The following is a 3411-nucleotide window of genomic DNA, read 5'->3' on the forward strand; positions in this document are numbered from 1 at the left end:
TCTTCTGGCTATTTGTGCATCCATCTGGTAAATGAGCGGAAGTAGTGACCATCTCGACTTATTCTTTCCTAGTGCTCCCTTTTCAACCTAGATGTGGTCCTGTTGGACCACATACAGTTCCTCATGTTGTGATGACCCCACCCCCAACCATAAAGATATTTTTGTTACCACTTCATAACTGTGATTTTGCTACTGTTATGAATTGAACAACCCCTGTAAAAGGGTTGTTCGATACCCCCCCAAGGGGTTGCGACCCCCAGGTTGAGAACCATTGCTCTCGATTATGACTCACATGGAGAAGCCCCAATATAATATGTGACTTTTACTTTTGAATCTTCTGTATCAAAATAGCCTTAAAATGATTCTCAAGATAAATTTTTCAAGGCATGAAATTTGTTGTATTTTGAAGAATGCAAACAATATAAGAGGTTTTTTGCATATTTATTGAAATGCAAAAATGTGCTTACCCTTTCTCATCTCTTCAGACTTTCATCCCTTTATCAAAAAACTCTGGCTTCTACTTGGCGTCTTCAGTCTATTGTTTCTATACCCGCCCTCAGTTTAAGCACTAAAAAGCAAAACCAAATTAGTTTTGTCCTTATGAAATAATAGTGTGATAGGGGCAGGCTTTACTGCAGAATTTCCCCAACAGAATGTTACTTCTCTTACCTAGGTGTTTATTTGCCTTCTTTCTGATCCTTATGCATATTTTAGATACAGAATTATTTTTAGAAGTTTTTAAGGAATGAATTAAATCTGTATGGCTTTTGAGGTGATTGCTGTTTTGTCAAATGTGATAGTAATCAAGAAATACTACCATCTGAACATACTGTCAAAATATAATGAGGTACTAAATAACTATTTTATTTTTCTATAAACAATTTTTAAGTTGGAGGACCATTTCCCACATTCAAGAGCCCACTTCCAGGGAATAGAAAATTTAGAATAGAGATAATTCAATAGCTTTTGCTTTAACAACTAAGCTTTCATGATAATGAAATACTTAATGACTATTAAGTTAACATTAAGAAGGAACTTCCCAGAATGTTTGCCCCTCCATCCACCTGCAGTCCTGAGGGCTCTAGCATGTTACAGGATTTGGATATTTGTGAACAACTATTAAAAGCTTTTAGGAGCCAGCTTCCGGTCGTCCTCATTGCTGCTGGTGGAATTTTGTGGGGAAGCAGCTCAAGCTGCTGGAGAGGCAGCTGGATTCGGTGCATCCCTGGCTCAGTGCTGCAAGAACCTGAGTTTGGGTCATTAAAACCATTAAGTGGAGATTGAGGGGAAAAAGTTGCTTTCCCTTTTAAAAAAAATACCTAATGGACCCATAGGCATGTATGTAGTTGGAGGTCTGAACAAATACGAAGTGATGCTTACAGTGGAATCTGTAAGGTATCCGTGGGATTTTAAAGGGAGCGCTGGTAGCATAATGGGCTATGCACTGGCCTGCACAGTCAGCAATCGGACTAGCAGCCGCTCCTTGGGGGAAGCTGAGACTTTGTACCCCATGAAGATTTTGTCTCAGAAACCCACGGGGTGTTCTGCTCTGTCCCATGGGGTCACTCAGAAGTAACTTGATGGCAGTGAGGTTTCTTTTGTTCTGAGTTATGTACCCTGTTTCCCCGAAAATAAGAGTGTCATATTAATTTTTTTCTCCCAAAAATGCACTAGGTCTTATTTTCAGGGGATATCTCATTTTTCCATGAAGAAGAATATGGTACACATTTATTACTGAACAAAAAAAATTTATTACCTGTATACAGTACAGTAGTAGATGTGGATCTTCTTAAAGACAGTTCACTTCGCTGAAGGAAATGATCCCAGATAGTGTTGTGATGCTTTGAAGTCTTTGGGGCTTTGTCAAACTGTGGTGCCAGGCAAAGTCTTGAATCTGAGCCCTCTCTACCACCAAAGCCTTTGCTCTCCTGTCAACAGCCCATTCACAGAGCAGGTCTTCCGGCTCGAGAAATAATGGTAGCCCACCCGATCCACACTTGCGCTTTTTAGCATTTCCCTGTCCACTTGTTCAATGAGCTTACCATATTCTGCGCGCCACTTTTGGACCAATCGGATACTCAACATCATCTCTTTGCAGAAAGCAGTAAGATTTTGACCCCAAGAGTCTCCCACGATCCCTTTCTTGTACTCCATGGAGTAGCTTTTTCTTTTTGTTCTCATGTCTGGGGGTAAAAAAATGACACTGGGGTATCGGTGGGGGGTGAGGGATCACTTAAAGTGACATAGGAGGATCAGAGGGGGGAATCAAAATGACACAGGAGAATCAGAGGGGGGAATTACCATATTTTAACCCTTTCTGATCCTCCTGTGCCATTTTAAGTGATTCCCTCTCCCCTGACCCCTGTGCCAGTAGACACCTTCACCAGACATCCCCCCACCCCTTCACCAGACACCCCCCCACCTTAGTCACCCCTGTGTGTCCACACAATGTGCCCAGCTCCTGCCCCGTGCTACTCTGTCTAATTGTGAGTCAGCCAGACTCCGTCAGGGCACAGTACACAGCAGGCGGCAGCTTGTCCTGGCTGCTGCACAGGCTCTCTGATTAAGAGACCTCTCACTTCCTGTCTGCTCCAGCTGTGTGGCGGTGACGCCCCCTCCCCACTATAGTCTGGTAGCTTCGTGGGACCTTATTATTGAAGAGGCCTTATGTTCAGGGGAGGTCTTGTTTTCGGGGGTGCCTTAAATTTCAGTGAGAGGTAAAACTAAGTAAGTCTTATTTTCAGGGGATGTCTTACTTGCGGGGAAATACGGTAGCTTGTAATGGATTTATAGAAGCCTAAACCTATTTATTCTGTTGAGGGTTTATACAACTCTTATCACAATCCATACATCCATTCTGTCGAGCACATTTGTACATTTGTGGCCATAATTCTCAAAACATTTTCTTTCTACTTGAGCCTTTTGGTATCAGCTTCTCATTTTCCCCTCCCACCCTTATGAACCCTTGATAATTTATAAATTATTATTTTTCCATGTCTTACACTGTCCTATGTCTCACTTCACCCACGTTTCTGTTGTCCATCCCCCAGGGAGGAGGTTATATGTAGATCATTGTGATTGGTTCTCCCTTTCTCCCCCACCTTCCCCTTACCCTCCTGGTATTGCTACTCTCATTATTGGTCCTGAGGGGTTCATCTATCCTGGATTCCCTGGGTTTCCAGCTCTGGTCTGTACCAGTGTACATCCTCTGGTCTAGTCAGATTGGTAAGGTAGAAGTGGGATCATGTTAGTAGGGGTGAGAAAGCATTAAAGAGCTAGAAGAAAGTTGTACGTTCCATCGTTGCTATACTGCACCCTGACTGACTCGTCTCCTCCCCAACACCCTTCCATGAGGGGATGTCCAATTGCCTACAGATGGACTTTGGGTCTCCACTCCGCACTCCCCCTCAT

The sequence above is a fragment of the Tenrec ecaudatus genome, chromosome 10 (assembly GCF_050624435.1).
Source record: "Tenrec ecaudatus isolate mTenEca1 chromosome 10, mTenEca1.hap1, whole genome shotgun sequence".
In the NCBI taxonomy this organism is placed as follows: Eukaryota; Metazoa; Chordata; class Mammalia; order Afrosoricida; family Tenrecidae; genus Tenrec; species Tenrec ecaudatus.